Source organism: Xiphophorus hellerii, chromosome 13, assembly GCF_003331165.1.
Source record: "Xiphophorus hellerii strain 12219 chromosome 13, Xiphophorus_hellerii-4.1, whole genome shotgun sequence".
Taxonomy (NCBI): Eukaryota; Metazoa; Chordata; class Actinopteri; order Cyprinodontiformes; family Poeciliidae; genus Xiphophorus; species Xiphophorus hellerii.
In genome coordinates this window covers 25,850,968-25,871,260 of record NC_045684.1, presented here as the reverse complement: position 1 = coordinate 25,871,260, position 20,293 = coordinate 25,850,968, and the positions used below count along the sequence as shown (strand labels likewise).

General features: G+C 37.7%; 1 protein-coding gene and 2 long non-coding RNA genes across 12 annotated transcripts in view; 1 reads left to right on the top strand and 2 right to left on the bottom strand.

Moving 5' to 3' along the window:
• epb41a (erythrocyte membrane protein band 4.1a) overlaps positions 1 to 8,593 on the bottom strand; it is a 70,935-nt gene extending 62,342 nt beyond the window's left edge. For 5 of the 10 annotated variants that reach the window (XM_032581736.1, XM_032581741.1, XM_032581740.1 and 2 more), the window contains exon 1: positions 8,351 to 8,590. The gene's annotated coding sequence lies outside the window, so the exon portion shown is untranslated. Of the gene's footprint in view, positions 1 to 8,350 lie in introns of all 10 variants that reach the window. The other 5 variants (XM_032581738.1, XM_032581745.1, XM_032581739.1 and 2 more) reach the window with 5 other exon arrangements.
• Positions 1 to 20,293, bottom strand: part of LOC116731892 (uncharacterized) — a 187,411-nt gene that overhangs the window by 58,613 nt on the left and 108,505 nt on the right. The window lies entirely within an intron of this gene.
• On the top strand, positions 18,577 to 19,015 carry LOC116731894 (uncharacterized). Its single transcript, XR_004341652.1, has 3 exons — positions 18,577 to 18,613; positions 18,763 to 18,832; positions 18,924 to 19,015. It is a non-coding gene; the product is annotated as an uncharacterized LOC116731894 (long non-coding RNA).

The following is a 20,293-nucleotide window of genomic DNA, read 5'->3' as shown; positions in this document are numbered from 1 at the left end:
CCAATTTGCAATAAAATAGCCAACAATTGTGCTCTAATAAAAATAATAATAATAATAATAATAATAATCATTATTGTCATTATAGAAACCATGCAATAAAATTACATGGTTTATAACGAAATTGGACAGACTGTAGACAGTTCATCGAAAAAACAGATACTGTGATGATTATTTAGTCACGGAGTCCTGCTGTCAAATCATTTTTGTTTCCAAAGCTTCATCTTCATTCATCTTCTTTTTCTCAACATAGCAAACCTGCTGCTACCCAGCCACACCCCCAAGATGAGAATATTGCATAGCGCTTTGGAATATGATGTCACTGTTGTGGATATAGTCTTTGGCGCAGTGGGTGATGGGATAAGACTGCCATCTTGAAGGCCATAAACATAACAGACGAAAACCAAACTTTCCCGGAGATTTTTTAAAAATCTAAGTAAGTTAAAATAATTTAGCAATGGTACGAAGTTGTTGTGTTGTTGGATGTAATGTGGTGGTGATGGCAATAGTGCTAGGATCGGTGGATCGCTGGTTCAATTCCCGATCTGCCCCGCCCTTGTTGTTTGATCCCTTGGGGAAGACACGTCACCCACCTTACTTGTCTGCTGACCATCTGACCGACAAAAAATTGCAGCTTCGCTTCTGTCAGCCTACCCAAGGGCAGCTGTAGCTACAATCCATCAGATAGATAGACAGACTGATATCATGTCATGACTATGTTGTAACATGGTTGATCAGAAGGCTATTAGAGATCAGTAGCACACTGCTGGCGGATGTTCAGTGTAACACAGAGCAGAAAGCTGAGGTTGACGTTTCTCCCTTCTCCAGTGGGTGGCGCAGGTTGCTACAGTCGATAGTAGCCACACTGGCACACCCGCTAGAAGGAAACAAACGCACCAAGTACAATATTTCATTCTATTGGCTGAGAGGTTGGCAGGCCACGGTGCATTTTTGTTCCAAAAGCAAGCAGAAAATGTTTCGTAAGCAAGCAGAGAGTTCTGCAAGTGGAGATTTGCGCCGAGCAGAGACAAGCTCTGAGTGCAATAAGTTTTGAGTACAAGCATTAAAAGTTTTGAGAAGAAAGACATGAAGTCCTGCTTTCAGACTGAAAATGTGTGTTCTCGAATCATGGCTGAAAAATTCCCACATCATAGTTCATGCTAAGTTCATAGAAGTGGGTCAACCTAGTTTAGGTCGGGTTTATATTTTAGCATAGTCCGAGTTTTCACAGAGGGGACATCTGGGTTATTCCATTATTGTGAAATAAACTGATTAAATGTTCTAGTGTTTTACAATAGCAATACTGATCTGTGTTCTGATCAGGGGTTGCATTTATTTTGAAAATCCTTTAACTGTATTGTCTCGGTTACGTCTTGCGCACCAACATTGAGCCCACAAGCAGCAAAATGAGTAAGAAACATTTTGGAAAGTTTCTTGCGAAGGGGAAAACCCCAGAGAAGAGACATGAGAGTGGCTTTATCCCAGTAGGTTATTCCTACATTCCAAGCCAGCTCTGCATAATATGCGGCGACCGGCTCGGTAATGAAGCAATGAAGCCTTCAAACTGCTTCGCCACTTCAAGAGATCTGCATAAGCATCTGGGTGTCATTGTGTGAGGATTTGTGTTTTCTGTGTGTTTATTTATGTTACTGTGTTCAGTTGAGTCTCTGTGTTGTCCCGTCTACACCTTGATTGCTCCCAGCTGTGTCTTTTGTTCCCTGATTACCCCCTGTGTATTTAAATCCACCCGAGTCTCTTGTTCCTTGTCGGGTCCTTGTCTATTCTGTCGTGTCGTGTCGTTGTCTTTGTCTGCTACCAGACAAAAAATGACAAAAGGTGAGCAAAGGCTAGGTGCTCAACCAGAGATTGAGATTGCTCACCTGTGCTGCATGGATTTTGTAATCTTTGTCATATTAAACCATCATCAACAACTCAGCAACCTGGGTCTACAGTGTCTACCTCACCACCTCTCATCCGCACTTTGACACACTGTCTCTCATCACTTCCAGATGGAACAGTCTTATTGCAGAGAAACAAGCTCAGGGCCCCATTGATTTGTCATTATTGTGAGTTAAAATTTTGATGAAAATAAAATGTTAGTTTTTGTGGCGCATCTGTATCTTATTTTGAAAAGATGTGTAAACGTTACCATAACGACCAGAGTCAGAGAGCGTTAGGGCAGTGGACGAGATGAGAGGAGCTTCTGAGTCTTAAGTCTGGTTCACACAGCATGATTTGAGAATTGTAGACAGATTTTCTAAACCTCTGTCACCACACGAGCCAATAAAAGTACAACAGGTTCGATCGGTTCGTGCGTCCGACAGGAGCAGCTTTTGTACACATGAACCGATTTCACTCACGAACATCCCGGTTCCTGAAAATAATCTCGTAAAACATTCTCCATACCAAACGTGAATTTAGAGTAAATAACCACAGATGATGATGTAGAAGCAGTAGAGATAGTTTGTGGACTCATTTTAAAAGACCCAACAAAAAGAAAAGGCATTGGATAAAATACGGCGGGAGCAGCCGCTCTATTTGCTGCACTATGGTATGGAGGTGAGATGATTTTTTGTAGTTAACATTTTTCTTACACTGTGTTTAGACTGTTTTCTGTTCTGTCGTTTCATTTAGTGTCACCAATTAATTATATAATTATATATTTAGTGTTTTGAAGTTTACATTGAAAACAATGACTACAAAATAATAGATAAGTACACTAATTTTAAAATCTTGCCTTGTAAACCAGGCTTTTGTACAAAATAATGTTTTTTCGAGTCACAGCTGCATCGTGACTAGTGTCAGGGCCAATCTCTGGTTGAATGAATAAACTTATTGTTATAACTGTCAGCTTAATGATAGCTGAAAAGTTACAGGGTTTAACAACTGCGTTAGCAATTTTGCTCCAGTTCCTCTCCTTATCATTTTTGTTGATATTACTTGTATGAAATGTTGAATAAACATTCATGTTGTTTCCACATATCATCTCTGATGTCCACCGGACTCTCAATTGTGTCATATCAGGTGTTTGGGATTCCCCTCCGTGCTTATGTCACTGCGGTTTCTGATTGGCTACCTGTCACATTCAACAGCGTTCTCGCTCCCAGTCAGGGAAAACCACACACGCTATAAAAGAGCCAAAAAAATCCAACATGATGAATATGTCTGATTTTAGATCGGAGCAGTCCTGACGTTCTACTGACTGGGCCTGATCAGTCATAACGCATCACACAGGCAGGATGATCGGTTCCGATTATCGTAAGTGACAATCTTAGAACTCAGAACGTTCTAAAATTGTTGTAAGGGGAAAATTGGGGCCAAAAATTTTAAATTGTGCCACATGAACTAGGCATTAGAGGCCACACCAACATTCAGAAGCCTTGTCTAACGTACCCTCAGAGCATTATAGCATCGTTTAAGATTAGTAATCATGCAGCACTGCATGATTGCGCAGTGTGAAGGAAAGAGGAGATAAGCTACGCACACAGGCTGTGAAGTGAGATGCAGGTCTGTTGTGGCTACTCTTGCATCATAATAAGAGTAGCCAGAGTAGTTGCCAAACTACCAGCCAGAGTAGTTTGGCAACTACTCTGGCAAAAATGCCAGAGTACTGTTTCAGGAGGAGGTTTTCGACTCACTCAAAATAAAAAGCACTCGCGGAGAGTTTTCTGGTTTCAAAAAGAGTATTTTCTTTACTTACAAAAATAACAGAAATATTCTCCGAGTTTACTTCATACAAAAATTTTTAATATAAACATTCATTTTGTAGTAGAAAAACTGTTTCACTCCTCACTCCTTCACCAAACAATCAGATCAATCACAGCAGCTGCTTCTGCTTGTTAATTATTTTTAATTACAAAATATACTTCAAACTTAAAAACATAGTACTGTAATGTACTGAATGTTTTGTTCTTTGTGTGGGAAATGTCTGAGCGTCTTTTGGTGTTGAATCCTAAAACATACAGTGGGGTTGTTGGCTGTTTTTGTCCTGCTTTTTTGGCGCTTCTCTTTACACAACCTCTGATTCTACAAATTATGGATCTGGTGAACTGGTCTCTCAATGCAACTGATAAAATTTTCTCAACAAGACTGGGCAAAGGATAGCCTGGCAGGATACATCCTGGATTTATTTGGATTCATGATAACAGGATCTCTGGACTTGGCATGTCAACAAATTTGTGATGAATTGGGCCGACTAGCGAACAGACTGACATGCTGTGGGCGCAAGTTGGATGCGATTCTTGCTGAGATTCACAGATCGTCTGTGGACCCTAAAACTCAATAGTGGGATGGAACCAATCTTGGAGAAATTGCTAGTTTTGGTCCAGTGGGAACAGCCACACTAAATTTGATGATTGGAATCAAAAGAGATGTACCGGTGAGACTGTAGGGCAGACTGAAATTTAAAATCTACCCAACCTAAAGCATATTGTGTGTATCTCAACTGGCTCCCCTGTGTCAGCTTTGGCTGGCTAGCTCAAATCTCCTGGAAGATATCTAAACAAAGACGCTCCTTCCCATCTCCTCTCCCTTTCTGAAGACATAAGTGCAATCGTCAAGCACTTGCTCTTAGATAATACCACAGTATCAGAGACTGTGCCTCAATTGACTTATTGCAAACACATCTCGTGGCCACAGTTACACACTCCCTAACCTCACTGCCTTTTGCTGGCTCATGTTTGAATGTTGATGTCTAAATGCTGCTACATGTGCCTATTTTTTCTGATATGTAATTTATTTGCCCTGTCTGTCTGTTTAGTTTACTGCTTTTAGAAATTGTGGAGTACTCATTATCTTAGACCAAAATTTAGCTACTTTTATAAACTATGAAGTACTTATTACTTTAGACCAACATTTAGCTTTATACTTCTAATATTGGAGCAAGACCTAAAGAACTCCTATTAGTTTACAAATCTAGAACAAACTAAGAAAGTACCATATACTTAACAACCCAGAACAAGAATCAAACATGGAAAACCAACATTTAGCTTTATATTGTACAAATCTAGAACTCAACCCAGAACAACTGGAACAAACATTTAGTTTTATACTAAAAAACTAATCTTACCAAACATGGAGAGCCATCATCTAGTTTTATCAGAACAAGAATCCAGATCAACTAGTTTAGAAATTATGGACTACTTATTGTTATTAAACATGTGGAACCAATATGTAGTTTAATACTTTTACCTTTTTGTTTTTCTTTTGGTTTGCTTTGTTTGTATTTCATTCTAATTCATGTAAAGCAGTTTGAACTGCCTTGTTGCTGAAAATGTGCTGAATAAAATGACTTTACCTCGCTATGGTAACAAGTCTGCGTGTAACATCCTACACAGAGAGTGATAAAAAAGTGGTTTCGAGTTGTTCTTGAATGTTTTTCTGTGCTGTTTCTCCCTTTGTTTTGGCACACTGCACTAAATTATTCACACCTAAATCGCCAGGCTTAATTTAGTTAACAGAATTGTTCTACTGCGGCAGCGCAGCTATGGATGGCATGTAAAAGAATAGTCTTTTTGCCCTCTAGTGTTGTGCGCATGCTTGAAACTTCCACATATAATCAATAACATCAAGGGGTACATAGCAAAATAATTTGCCACTCTTTACTGCCATGGCCACTTTGCCCAAATACCCATCCAGTTTGGACCCACAATGAATCATGGAATAGTGTAGGCCATGAAGGATACACCTGACCCATCCTTTAAATCTGGAGAAAAGAAGGATGTATTAGTCGGCTGCATTTGGAGGACTCTTCGAATTTGGACAGGCCTTGTTGCAGCACTATGATATAACCCGCCTACAAATCCGGCCTCCGAAGGATGCAACCCCTGAGTTCGGACAAGGCTGTAAACACCGGAATATAGTTTGTTTTGATCTGTGGCCTTCAAAGACTTCTTCTGAAGCGTCGCTAGCCCATGTGTGCATGTCTGCTTGTACAAGCTAGAAATTTCACATGAAAGAATTACACTGTTCTCTTGTTGGGATGAGTACAAGCGACTGTCTCCTCACCGCGCAAAGTCCATAGAAATGAATGGAATGCAGTGCTGTCTCCCGTCACCATGTGACATCTTCAGTTACCTGCTGGGCTCCTGGTCTCCAACCACATAAAGCCCTCTTGCAATTTCTTTCAAAAGAAGGCATTCTTTTGAAAGAAGGCCTGCTTCTGAAACATCACGTTAGTAAAAGAAGAAAACACAATGGCATTACCAATTAGTAATGGTAGGACTTTGGTAAGAGGGTATCTTAGTGTGTACAAACATGTATATTGGTTTATCGTACTAGTCTTTAAATGTGAACCACATTAAGGGGACCTCGATATTTCAGCTCGATTATTAGATGTTCTACTCTTAGAAAAAAAGGTGCATAATGGATAGTGAAAAACAATTTGGGGAAGTTCTGCTCAATCTATATCAAAATACCAAACTATGTATTACAATTCTGACTTATGGGACAGTTAGCAAACACTAGCAAACTTAAAAGGACTGAAACAATAAGGTTATCGCTCCACTTTACTAGGCTTATAGAAAGCTATTCAACTTTACAAAAAAGTGGACCAGAAATGATTTTTTTTTACCTTCTTTCTGTTAATATAACATGTCCTACCCCATTGGCTCCTGGTAATTTGCAATTTTGGTGAAGATTTCTTCACCACAATTAGACAGTGGGATTTTGTTTCCGTTACACAATTGTCTGTACAGTATTAAATAAAGGTACAACAGACTGCATCTGCTTTAGACAATGTGTAAAGATCATAGTTTTAAAGCAGGGGTGTCCAAAGTGTGGCCCAGGGGTCATTTGTGACCATTGAAACAATTTTGGGCGGCTCTTCATCACAAATTAAGACCAGCTTAAACTTGGTTTTCCAGGCAGTTGATGCAGATTCACATTTAAAAACAAAATTAAGGTGCAATTCTCACAGGTCAAAGGCCTTTCAAAAAAGTTAAAGGAGGTTTAACATCCATACCTTGTGGATCCATACCATACTTTGTGTTCCAACAATGGAACACAAAGTATTCATCCAGGTGTTTGCTTTAAATTTAATTTAATATAATAGTAAAAGGGACAACATATATCCTGTGATTTTTACTAAAATACAGACCTGGACAAAATCAAACAAGAGTGAGCAATAACACATAGATAAAACATAATCAACCTGAAATATTTATCAAATGGCTTGTTATTGATTTTAAATCTGACCAGACCTTTTTAATGTTGTAAATCTACAATGATTTACAGAAATATGACTTACTTATTCCATTAAAATATTGTGAGTTCACTTTATATTTGAACAGGTAAAGACAAAAAACTAAGTTTTGCAATTATATTTAAAAAGGGAAACACAAACAATTATGTGGCCCCTGCCGTACTTTCAACCTGACATTTTTAGCCCCAGTGCCAGTAAGTTTAGACGCCTTTGTTCTAACGACACAAGGATGATAAAGGTGAAATAAAGGCTATAGGATTTGGGGAAAACATTAACAACAATCACAATAACAGGCAAATAAAATAACATTAAAATCAATTTAAATTAAAATGGTATTAGTATTTAAACAACTTTTCTTAATGACTTTACCTTACCACCATTTTACCTTGTAAAACTTACTGTATTAGACAACAAGATATAGAGACACACAGAGCCTGAATGCATTTGAATATAATTTAAACGTAAAACTTACCACAACACATACTGTAACTATAATGTGCAGCTTTGGTGATCAGGCAATTGTGTGATTGTATCTGGGTCTAAAATCTCATCCATGAAGATGTATACATTATTGTTTAAATCCCAAACTTAACAAATCAATGACAAAAGAAATGGAAGACAGGATAAACTACTCTATACTATATATATATATATATATATATATATATATATATATGTGTGTGTGTGTCACAACACTACCATTCGAAGAGAATAGAATGAACTTTCAGCAGAGACACTGCTGCTGGATTCACCCAATCACGTCTCCATGATTAATCTGTGCTGGAAAAAGACATCATATTGCGCCGATGTATAACGGCTTCACTGCAATATCTACTGTAACAGCCATGTAAATGTGCAGACTGCTGTTGCACAGCGCGGCCTGGGCAAAACATCTTTGCAATGATGGCTAAGAAATAAAAATGGCAACAATTCAACACGTCATACGTTTTTATGACACTTCTGTTTCACTAATTTAAGGCAACATTCATATAACTGCGATAAGCCATATTGCTGTAAATCCCCGCTTTGTTAGACGTTCAGTCTAGCAAATAAAAATAGATTTTTCTGGATAAGTCCCGCGTTTATGCTGGGACAGTTGGGATAGCTACCTGTCTGCAAATGGCGCTGAATGTAATAATGTCAACAACTCACCGTCTTTGTTAGGATCATCCAGTAGAATGCAAAAAAATAAAAAATAATAAAAATCGGATCTTCACCCCTTAAAGTCCTTTTCAGCACCAGACAATAGAGATGAAGAGTTAATACTGCAATGGCAGAAAACGAGCGGCTTTAACAAAGCGTTTGGGTATCAGGCGCGTCCCGTGTATGTATGTATGTATGCAATTTTCCCTCAGTGTTGTCTGACAGGAAAGGATTTCAAGTTTACTGTGATGATGGTGCGTAGGCAACCTTCTGCTGGCATGTAGGAAGCAGTGTAGCATGTGTTCGTCACTGGAGCCGGGGAGAAGGAAGCACCAGGCACCTACATTGTAACTTAAAATACAGACTACAATGTAAGCAGAGAATGATATTATGAACCAGCCTGTAAGACATTACGCAGGGCAACCTCGACATTTGTCCCCCATTTTTATTGAAAGGACTTTAATAACAGAAATGCATATGTGAAAGCATCCAATGTGAGCTGTGCAGGAAGTACCCCGCTCCAATCATAACTGTAAGAGCTCATATCCAGCGAAGATCTATCATCTGTATCCAACGGCCCCAGTGCTAAATATGAAATTATTTTCATTCAATTTCACTTGAGGAAAGAATGTGCTGTAAAATAACAGGTGTATCTAAATGCATCAGGAAAGAATGTATAAATCAAGAAATCAGTGTTTTTTTGAATGTTGTGTAATCAGTTGTGGCGGTTTCTTTCTGATGTAATAGGATGTTTTGTTCTCATGTATGTTCCTGGGACTGCCGCATGAGTTATATCACAGAGTGGATAAGGCTAACTTTCAAAGAACATCCCGTTTTATGAAGAGATCATTGGGGATAAAAAGGGTTGCGAGATTATTTTTAAAGAAATTTTGTATTCCCAAAAAATAAATTAAATAAATAGCATGGCTAACAGGCCGTTAAAAGTCATGAACCTCATGTCTACTTTTTGGTGCTTCTGGACAAATTCCCTGCTGCAAAGTAACATGAATGAAATGTGCAGAGATCAGTAGTTACATTCAATCAGGATATTTACTTGAGTAACCTTGTTGTGACGTGAGCGGTGTCAAAAACTTAAATTGTGAAACACTATGACCAGTAATGCCACCTGGGGGCTATAGCCGCAGGACAATTCAGCTTCTCAATATTTAAAAAAGGGCTGCGCGAAGTCAGGATAATACAGAGGTGGATTTTTTTTATTATTTTCACAAAAGTTTAAAAATAACCGTACAACAATAGAATATATGCATAAAAGACAAATTACAGACTGCACCAACACAGTGTATATATATATATATATATATATATACACACAGTGCATCACAAAAGTGAGTACACCCCTCACATTTCTGCAGATATTTAAGTTTACCTTTTCATGGGACAACACTGACAAAATGACACTTTGATACAATGAAAAGTAGTCTGTGTGCAGCTTATATCCTCCTGAGACCCAGAAAAAAAAAAGTTTTTGAATTTTTTTTTTTTTCACTACATGACTCTTTGGAGTGAAAAAACATCACTACAATTGAAAAAGTTTCAAAACATGTTATTATTTATTTATTACAGTATGTCCTTTGGAGAGGACATCGGGACTCTCTTGTGGCAAATATGAACACATTTTGAGGCCCAGGATGTCCTCTCTAAGGACCAACAGGATTTAACACAGTGGCATGTATGGTTTCAGAGTTATGAACAAAAAAACCTATGTCCTCCACAGAGGACAAAAATGTATTGCTGGGTCTCAGGAGGATATAACAGTGTAAATTTATTCTTCACGCAAAATAACTCTATATACAGCCATTAATGTCTAAACTACCAACAACAAAAGTGAGTACACTCCTTAGTGAAAGTTCCTGAAGTGTCAATATTTTGTGTGGCCAGCATTATTTACCAAAACTGCCTTAACTCTCTTGGGCATGAAGTTCACCAGAGCTTCACAGGTTGCCATTGGAATGCTTTTCCACTCCTCCATGATTACGTCACAGAGCTGCTGGATATATGTATTTGTATATCGATATGTATCGATGGAAGCATGTTCCTCCTGTACGTACAATGCCAGTAAAATGATTAAAAAACATTTAATATATAAGTTGATTTTACATAATTTAGATTATTTATATAATGTACAGTGTTTTTTGTCACCAACTGTGTGTGTGTGTAACGTGATTCGTGTGCGGAGGAGCAATCACAATCGCTAGAGAACTGATTCAAGGTAAGGCAGGCGCTCATGATTCCAGACATTGGTCTTGTGACTCCACGTCTGCAGAGTGAGAGACAGTGAGCAAGCAATACAGTAAATAAGTCAAGTGCAGCGATATATTTATTGTTTTATCCTCTCTTCCGATGTCAACATGGAGTACTACATTATTTCAGCTAAACAGTTTTTAAAGTGGATTTTCAATTGAAGCAGGAAATAATACTAAAGGAAGACCAACACCAACACAGAGGGGTACCACTCTTCTCAAAAAGAGTCATATACAAGAAAAGACTGGCTTTGTGGATGTCCTGCTAGAAACGGCCTTTTCTGCTTTCCTTGCATTCGTTTCTCAATGTGTGGCTCTGTATGGAGTGCCACACGTCAATCTGATTTCTATGTCATTATATCAAAAACACAATTTCATTATGAAGTGATTTGTTTTTACAATAACATATATTTGATGATGCATGTAGAAATCTTTATTTTATGTACAAAAAGAAAACAAATGCTCTCGGGGGCCCCCTGGTGGCCGCGGTAGGTCATGCACGCTTCGCTGGTGCGCATCCAAACGTCCAAAGCTCCGGTAGAAGATAAGTAAGAAAAACAATGTCTCAAAAAAGGACTTATCCTTCAGGGAGAAAGAAAAGAGGAAGAATAGAAAAAAAACAAGATAAAGGTATGTTTTATTATGTCTTGGTAATGTAATGTTTTGTGGCGTATACAATGTACCAGAATGTATACTTTTATTGTGAAGGGGAGAAGGTGAGGTGAGAAGACACCAACAGTTGTACTTCATTCTATTTTTGATTTGGATTGGAAGACATTGAGAATAAAAAAAGACTCAAATTATATTTTTGTCTTTTTCTTTTCACAGAGTGAGAAAAAGGTGGTTTTGAGTTGTATTTTAACTGTTTTTCCCTTTGCTGTGGAGCACAGCACGAAATTAATAATGTCTAAAGTATATGTCCAAGTTTGATTGAGTTAACGGAATTATTCTACGGCGGCCGTGCGGCTATGCATGACATGAAAAAGAATAGTCTTTTTGCCCTCCAGCGTTGTCCGCACGCGCGAAATTTCCTTATGTAAACAATAACATGCAGGGGTCTATATTTGTAAATATGATTATGATTAAGTCAGTGCCTCACCAACTACTAACCTCACCGCACGTCACTGATACATACATGTATACAGATACACACATACACACTCAGACAGATATCACATTACCTCTTCAACAGTAAATTGTATCCCAATTAACAAAAAAAAAAAAGAAAAACCACTGCAAACCAAACAATAATAAACAAAGACAAACATGCAATACAAACGAATAATGAACAAAATAGCAAAAGAAAACATGCAAGCAACTGTCAAATTAAACCTGGAGAGCGGGCAGGCTGGTGACAAGGTCACACAACCTCACAAGGTAAACCATCCCCCTTGGTGGATGCAACCAACTAGTTTTGGCTGCATCTAGCCAAAACTGGATGTAGCAGACTGGATACAACTGTATACAAACCAGATGTAATGTGGAGGGAACTAACCATTCGGAGAGGAGATTGTTTAGAGACAGCTACCAATTCACTCCTATTATAAAAGAACAGGTTCCTCCTTCATTCATGGAGTGTTCCCTATTGAGATTCATTATGGAGCAGACCCCATGTACAACACACAATCAGAAGTTATCCAGAAGCTCGTTGGGTTTCTCCAGAGAAATATATCAGTCCATGTTTTGAGAAACCATATTCTGCATGCCATCATGTCTACAGAGGACCTACTCCCACAGTTAAAAACTTAGTCCATCTTAATCCCAGAGAAATTGTTAGACTGCAAATTGCTCTAGAAAATTTACTGCCATGGGATGCCACAGAGCATTTGACTGGCTACAATGAGCTAGCATAAAAGACAAAAAAAATAAAGTGGGATCAGTGCAAAGACTTTCTATGCAGAGATAATGGAAATATCCAAGCTACTTAAAGACATTTGTGTGAAGGGCTGTTTATTCAGCACATAGGATGTTCTCGACCATTCATACAGTCTTTCCTTCCCCCATCACAATACAAAAGGACAGCCTTTTGGTCCCTTCCCCCTTCAATAACACAACATACCATCCACCCCCTAGTCCTATTTTTTGCAGATGAGGTGCCAAGCCAGACAGTCTGCTCTGATTAAGCAGAAGCATGACGCACACTATCTCTCACATAAAAATTGATCAAAAGGTGTGGCACATAAACACTTGACTATTAATATATCATAATATGCAATAGGAAATATTTTTATATACTTTAAGTACAATCTAAACTATAAAAACAATGGAATTATTATTTAAGTTTTTTCTCATTTTCATTGGGCCTTGAAAACAGCAGTAATGACAATAAGGTTTTTAAAGATTATAGCTAACAGTAGGAGGTTATTTCCTGTTTCAATTTATGACATGAGAAAAAATATGGTGAAAAAGTCACTAAGTTGGCAACCATGGGGTGACTGTAGTAAACCATGCAAATCAATGGAGAGTTGACCTGGTGGACGGACCTGTCTCTCAAGGCAGAGAAAAAAGGGGACAGTGGCTGATTAGAATTTTGTAGGTAGATAAGGTTGGTAATATATATATATATATATATAGTCTAGAATTGTCCCACCACCCCACAAAGAAATCATGAAGAAAACCATTGTGTTTAAACAATAGCAATATGAAAAGGCAAAATAAACAAAGAACAAAATAAATGTGCCATCAATCTAAGAATAAAATAAGAATAATTTTTTATGTCCCCCTCCACCATTGTTAGAACAACGGTTTAGTGCAATGTGTAGGAGAGCCGTTGAAGTGAGGAGCTAGCTGTTAGCTGTGGCTCTGCAGCACAAATAACAAAGCCCTCCAGCAAGTAAATACTTGAAGCAAAAGACATGTAAACATTTTATTTACTTTCACTGCTCAATAGGAAGAAACACATTAACATTAAAAATCAGACTGCATTTCATTATTTCAATATTTTGGCTGAATCATGATAAACTGCACGGTTATGCCTTGGAAATCAAAAGTAGCGTTAAGTTTAAATTATGATACTTATGAGATCTTCATTATTTCTAACAATATTGATTTATGAGGATAAAATCAATAACCTCATATTGATTAACTTATAAGTAACTTTGAATGAATTACTCATTAAAACATACGTACGTACGTACGTACATACATACATACATGTAATTACTAGAGTAAATATGTATTTGCTCTAGGGTACTAATGAAACAATATGCTTTTAAAGATATTTTTTGTATATTTTAAAATATATGCTAAAAATAGATTTTTTTAAAGTTCACTTATTGCTTACTTTAAAAGTAAATTATTAAATATACTGAAATTTCAGTATGTTTTAAATTATATCTGTAGTGATTTGAGTTTTTCTGTGTTTATTTTGGTTTCTGTGTTCTGTGGAGTCTCTGTGTTGTCCAGTCTACCCCTTGATTCAATCAATCAAATCAATAAAATTTTATTTGTATAGCACATTTCAGCAGCAAGGCATTTCAAAGGGCTTTACATCATTACAAACACAGAAACACAATGCAACATAGAATCAACAATCAAAACACAGCATTAAGTCAAGTTCCATCAATAAATTTGTAATTGATTACATTTCAAATACAATTCTAAACAGGTGGGTTTTTAATTGAGATTTAAAAGAAGTCAGTGTTTCAGCTGTTTTACAGTTTTCTGGAAGTTTGTTCCAAATTTGTGGTGCATAGATGCTGAATGCTGCTTCTCCTCGTTTGGTTCTGGTTCTGGGGATGCAGAGCAGACCAGGACCGGAAGACCTGAGAGGTCTGGAAGGTCGATACAACAACAGCAGATCTTTGATGTATTGTGGTGCTAAGCTGTTCAGTGATTTGTAAACTAACAACAGTATTTTAAAGTCTATTCTTTGAGCTACAGGGAGCCAGTGTAGGGACTTTAAAACTGGTGTTATGTGCTCTATCTTCCTGGTTTTAGTGAGAACGCGAGCAGAAGCATTCTGGATCAGCTGCAGCTGTTTGACTGATTTGTTGGACAGACCTGTGAAGACGCTGTTGCAATAATCAATACGATTGAAGATAAAAGCATGAATTAGTTTCTCTAGATCTGGCTGAGACATTAGTCCTTTAATCCTGGAAATGTTCTTCAGGTGATAGAAGGCCGACTTTATAACTGTCTTTATGTGGCTCTGGAGGTTCAGGTCAGAGTCCATCACTACTCCCAGGTTTCGGGCCTGATCGCTGGTTTTTAGTTGTAATAACTGAAGCTGTGCATTGACTCTAGATCGTTCCTCTTTAGGTCCAAAAATAATAACTTCAGTTTTGTTTCTGTTCAGCTGGAGAAGGTTTTGGCACATCCACACATTTATCTGTTCTAAGCATCTGTTCAGTGATTGGATGGACTCTGAGTCACCTGGTGACATCGTAATGTAGAGCTGTGTGTCATCTGCATAGTTATGGTAGCTAATATTATTTCCTGTTATAACCTGAGCTAGTGGGAGCATATAAATATTGAATAAAAGGGGTCCTAGGATTGAACCTTGGGGTACCCCGCATGTGACCTTTGACCTCTTTGATGAGAAGTTTCCAATTGAAACAAAGAAATCCCTGTTCTTTATGTAGGATTCAAACCAGTTAAGCACTGGACCGGAGAGTCCGACCCAACTCTCCAATCGATTCAGTAATATGTCATGGTCAACAGTGTCAATAGCTGCACTGAGGTCGAACAGAACCAGCACTGTGGTTCTCCCACAGTCCGTATTTATATGGATGTCATTGAACACTTTTACGAGGGCGGTCTCTGTGCTGTGGTAAGCACGAAAGCCAGACTGGAAGGAGTCAAAGCTGTTGGTTATTGTTAGGAAGCTAGTAAATTGTTTACACACAGCTTTTTCAATAACTTTGCTGATGAATGGGAGGTTGGAGATCGGCCTGTAATTCTGCACTGGTGATTTGTCCAGATTGTTCTTTTTTATAAGTGGTTTGATTACTGCTGTTTTCAAAGCCTGGGGGAAAACACCTGATGAGAGCGATGAGTTTACTATGTGGATCAGATCAGAAGCAATAAAAGGCAGGACTTTCTTAAAGAAATGTGTGGGTAAAACATCCAGACAGCAGGAACTTGAGCTTAGTTGACTTATAATTTCCTGTAGGGTTTATAATTAAGTAGTTGAAATTGGGTCATTTTTCCTGTATTTGTTTTATTTGGGCACAGCATGCTTTATAGTGGATGTACAGATTAATCCTCTGATTTTTTGAATTTTCTCTGAAAAGAAGCTGGAAAACTGGTTGCAGGCAGCAATACATTGGAATTCAGGCGGTAATGTCACAGGAGGGTTTGTGATTCTGTCAACTGTTGCAAATAAAGCTCGAGCATTGTTAATGTTTTTGTTTATGACATCTGCAAAGAAAGCCTCTCTTGCATGTTTTAGTGTTAAATGATAGTTACGTAGTCTTTCTTTATAGATGTCACAATGAACGTGAAGTTGAGTTTTACGCCATTTTCGTTCTGCCCTACGGCAGAGTTGTCTTGCAGATCTAACTTTTTGTGCATTCCTCCATGGAGATTTCTTCCTACCAGACACAACCTTCATTTTAATTGGGGCAATGGAATCAATAATATCTGAAACTTTAGACTGAAAATCATTTACCAACTTATCTACGTCATTACAGCTTAAGGGTGAGGAAGAAGAGTAGATTTGATTAAAAGTTTCTGCTGTGTTTTCAGTGAGAGAACGTTTTGTGATGGTTGCTGTTTGTCCAAGTGGGTTAAAAGATAAAGAACTTTCAAAGATAACAGCGAAGTGATTCGACAGGGCGACATCAGTTACAGAGACATTGGAAATATTCACACCCTTACTGATAACCAGGTCCAGTGTGTGTCCTTGAGTGCGTGTTGCTTGTTTGACATGTTGTGTTAGACCAAAAGTCTCTAAAATATTAGCGAGCTTTTTTGCCCCTCTGTCTTGGGGGTTGTCAACATGAATGTTGAAATCACCGACAATTATTAAACAATCATAATCAATACATATAAGAGATAGAAGCTCATTCAAGTCAGTAAAGAAATTTTCCACAAAAGTTGGAGTTTTGTATAGAGTTACTGTCAAAGTACGTTTGTGGCCTTTAACTTCAATTCCAAGATACTCAAAAGAGGTGAAGTGACACAAAGAGATTTTACTATAATTTATGGTATTCTTAAATATTGAAGCCACGCCTCCTCCTTTTTTATGTTTTCTATTCTCACTGAAGAAATTGTAGTTAGGAAGCGCAGATTCAATTAGTACAATCGGTTCATTATTGTCATTCAACCATGTTTCTGTCAGAAACATAACCGATATTATGCTCAGTGATGAAATCATTAATTAATAGAGCTTTAGCACAGATAGATCTTGTATTTAAAAGAGCTAGTTTAAGTGACTTGGAGGCCAAGAGTTCTTCAGTCTGAGGTTCCTTTAGGCAGGGGAACGTGAACAGTCTGATGTTTGAATTAAAACAGCTGTATTTTATGTTTCTGTTTCTTGTAAATTTTCTAGTAGTGATCCGGACAGGTAATGACTGGGGTTGATTGTTCCTCTTTTCTCCTGATTGTCTCCCTGTGTATTTAAATCCACCTGTGTTTCTCGTTCTTGGTTGAGTCCTTGTCTAGTTGTCAAGTCTGCTGTCTAGTCTGCTGTCAATTGCTTACCAGTTGTTACCAGAGGTTAGTTTCTAGCTCCGCTCATTCTGTGCTGCCTGGACTTGGTATTTCTGACATCATTATCATTAAAATCATCACTTCATTCTCAACAACCTGGGTCCACAGCGCCTCCCTCACCACCTCTCACAGCATATCATGACAATATCTCAGTGCATACTTTAGGCTAATAAAATATGCCTTTTAGGAGCCTTAATAATATTGTACTATTTTTGTTAAAATGGCAAAGAATAATAAAAAAAAATCCTTATAGTATAACTTGATGTAACGTTGTTTAACAAAGTAAATAATGTGTTCATGCCTCAAAATATCAAAAACTGACTAGTGACAGAGGTTCTACAACAAAAACGATACTTGTCCTTAACACTAAATGTAGCAGGAATCTTCAGTTTTATTTCTCTCCGGATATGATCTGCTGTTCAAATTCGCCATTTTTAAAGTAGAGAGGGCCTTGATAATAGCAGTTTTGGTAAATTCAAGCTGGTGACGTCCTAGTCCGACTTAGACGACAACACAACAGGACAAGAACCGATGGAAATGAGATGTGGGTCATGCTAGCTGGTGGTAAGTTTGCTAGCCGGTGGTAAGTTTGCTAGCAAACGTGTTGCTAGCTGGTGGTAAGTTTGCTTCAAAATGCTAATTATCTTTGTTTAATTATAAATAGTGGAGTACATATAAAAATAAACTTATGTTGGTTTCAGAAATAGTTATTTTATCAATTTTATTGTGACTTTTATGATTATTATTATTATAACAATCATTCAACTTCGTGCTAAAACTGCATGGAGGCTCTGTTTTTTGCGACTTGATATAGTTTTCTTCATAAACTTAACCTGGTTTTAATTAAGCTTAGTATGCCAAAGAGACTTTGATATTGTGTGGCTGTTGTTGGAACTCGTTCATCATTGTTTTATCTTCAACATATTTTTACAGTCTAAGCAAATTAAGATGAAAGAGGAAGCCAGGGATCAGGAATTAGAAAACCTAAAGACTCAGAAGAGGCTCTGGCTCCACCAGATCACCAACCAGTTCTGAGGATGAACCTCCACATCGTCTTCATGATGGAAGACTTTTTTTGTTTTTACTGAGCAGTAGGCCACAGTTTTAACAGCAGAAACTGGTGTGTTTCCAACACTAACTGCTTAATAAACATGATTTGATATAAAAATAATTGGACAGAATTTATTCCCCTTGTTAATCTACCATTTCTCTTTCATACATTTTATTCATTGTTATCTTTCAGGGCCCTGTGATGGACTGGTGACCTATCCAGGGTGAACCCCGCCTCTCATCCGATGACAGCTGGAGATGGGCACCACCATCAGCATGTTCAGATCATGGATGGAAAGCTTTTAAGGTAGTTTGTCTCCCTTAAGTCCACACTTAAAACAGCTTCATAGTTAATGCCAACATCAACTGATTCTATGATATTGCTGACTATTTTTTTTTTCTATTTCTAACATAAACAAGCAAAGAAGTCACACAGAAATGTGTTTTTCACACCAGGCATCCGGTCCCAATCATCATCAGTTCTAATGATGCCACATACATAGTGAGTCCACAACATCCTAAAATTGTAAGTTGTACTTTTTTCTTTGCTGTTTTCCTGTACTCTTTAAAACACAAGTGCTTTCTCTGTTTAATTGCTCTGTTGTTCTTTTTTGTAGGTTTCCATAAAGTGCAGTGGTCCAGTGAATAGGAATGTTCTGTCGTTGATTCTCACTGTTCTTAGGAAGGAGAAATGTCTGTTTGTCATTAGTAAAACTGGAATACTGTGACATTGTATTAAAACAATATTCTGTCCTTGGTGAAATATTTTTCACATTTCCTCTAAAGTGTAACCTATTGTTTCATTGTGCTAATTTTCATAAGCATGTTGTCTGTAAACAAGCTGCACCAAAGGCAGCTTCACTTCATAGATTATTTATACACAGACACAAAATTACACATATCTCTTAAATTTCTTTATTGTGCATCTGTATTTATTTATTTTATTATTTATCTACTTATTTTTTTTTAGTGTAGTGGATTTTTTGATCCGGGACCTGAGTACAAATTTCGTACCACAAACTATCAAGGTGGCATGACAATAAAAAAGTCCTTGAATCCTTGAAGCTACGTGCAGACTCATTGCCATAGCAACTGACAACAACGCCAATCTGTGTTTCAGGATTCTACATCAATAAACACTCAAATATTTTGCACAAAGAACAGAACATTCAGTCTCTTGCAGTGGTAGATTAGCTATGGCTGCTATTAGCTAATCTAACAGCAGTTTGCAGGCTATGTTTCTTTTCTGAATTCTTTACACATAGAACTGTAGCCCACAATACGCACATTTCATTAAAAAACTAAACAAAAAAATTTTATTCCCGTCTTACCTTTACTTATAAATGAAGTCCATGCACCGCACAAAAATATCCGTTCATCCAAAACCAAATCTAGGCTTGACATCCCAAGCGTTTTTTGTGCGACCTGGTTTTAAATATGAGTGGTCGACTGCTCATGCTTGGTGAGGCTTCTTTTGGAAATTCTTTAAGTCACACAATCCCAACTGACTCCATACAGAGCCACACATTGAGAAACGAATGCAAGGGAAGCAGAAAAGCCGTTTCTAGCAGGACATCCACAAAGCCAGTCTTTTCTTGTATATCACTCTGTTTGAGAAGAGTGGTACCCTTCTGTCTCGAAGCAAACCTTTCAGCTGCGGTGTCTGGAACCTGTTAGGCAGAACAGATACTGTAAGAACCACAACATAGAGATAATTTTTCATGGTTTGAAGATACTCTCTTAAACTGTGCTGAAATGTGACACTAAAAATACAAGGATTTAGCTACCAACAGCTAAAATAGCACAGCTCACATGGACATTAGCTCCCGCTCGCAGAAAAATATAAGGACAGAGTATCAAATTACCAAACATATAAAATGCAATATGGAATTATTTAAAATTGCTAGATGTTATAATCGGAGGGAAAAGGGAGCAGGGTTAACTTCTACTTACTTCTAAGGGAAGAGCACCGGGACTTTCCTCTTGG